The sequence below is a fragment of the Parasteatoda tepidariorum genome, chromosome 2 (genome assembly GCF_043381705.1).
Source record: "Parasteatoda tepidariorum isolate YZ-2023 chromosome 2, CAS_Ptep_4.0, whole genome shotgun sequence".
NCBI classification, from domain to species: Eukaryota; Metazoa; Arthropoda; class Arachnida; order Araneae; family Theridiidae; genus Parasteatoda; species Parasteatoda tepidariorum.
The window spans coordinates 45,900,763-45,901,853 of NC_092205.1; the positions used below are offsets into that span (position 1 = coordinate 45,900,763).

General features: G+C 28.3%; 1 protein-coding gene across 2 annotated transcripts in view; it reads left to right on the top strand.

The window, feature by feature from the left end:
• The first annotated feature begins 640 nt into the window (after nucleotides 1-640).
• The window catches only part of LOC107453699 (hephaestin-like protein), a 96,100-nt gene continuing 95,649 nt past the window's right edge, over nucleotides 641-1,091 (top strand). Inside the window, exon 1 of one of the 2 annotated variants that reach the window (XM_071177539.1) lies at nucleotides 641-797. The gene's annotated coding sequence lies outside the window, so the exon portion shown is untranslated. The remainder of the gene's footprint in view (nucleotides 798-1,091) is intronic. The other variant, XM_043038978.2, reaches the window with a different exon arrangement.

The following is a 1,091-nucleotide window of genomic DNA, read 5'->3' on the forward strand; positions in this document are numbered from 1 at the left end:
ATTTGACTCTTTTTTTTTCTTGAACATGATAAAATAACAATCAAATTATCTGTTAACCATTTTTCTTAATACTATCATAATTATCTGTAATCTGTATTCATAATTATCTGTAATTCATAATTAACAGATAATCATAAATTATCTGTTAACCGTTTTTCCAAGAAATTTCCAACAGTATAAGAGATCCTTTGGGATAACCGCGAAATAATTCGAAAAACTGTGTTATAAGTATGCAGAGAAATTGAAATTAAGCCATTAGTTTAATAAAGATAAGGAAAAAAGATAATGAAAAAAACTTTATGAATTACTGTAAATTATCTCAGAGAAACCAGGGGATACATAAATAGCTCGACTCATGGCCTTCGATAGACTTAATTTTTGGAAATTTTGGACACACTCAGAGAAATGAGATTGAAATAGTTTTTCAAACTCAAAATATTGTAATATTCCTAAAATAGGATTTATATCAGCCCCACCGAAAACTCCTAAAGTTAAAGCACCAATGAAGCTCGTATATAAATTATCTCGGCAGTTGGTGCTCGACATTTCATTGAAGCTACTTTTGCTAGACAAGGATTGACAGTCCTATGTCATGAGGACTGCTGAAACTTATATTTTTTTCTTGTCTTCCTTAGGATAAGGATGTATCCTCATCAAGACTCAAAGCTGTAGGCTCAAGAAAAGAAGCTTTCCTTATCAGGATGGATAGCGTAGCATTGAAGCACCTACTACACGTTATCATCCATGCTCATCTAAGCAAAGTATGAAGTTGTAAATTAAAAGAGTAAGTTTAATAAGTAAGTTATAAAGAGAAAAAGAACTTACACTAAAAAAAAATTCCATATTTTTTAATCAATCAGATTATAATAATTTCTTCACTCACTTATTTTAAAATTGAAATTAATGCCCACTTATTCAAATAAATTATTATTAGTTCCCCAAACGTTTTCCGGGTTTCAATTTGAATAATTAAAAAAAAGAGAATAATAATTAAATTATGTTAAACATATAATAATTTTAATAATATGCATTTTTCTATTAATTAATATTTGCCTACAAAATGGCCAACTTTGATCCATTATGTGGAAATT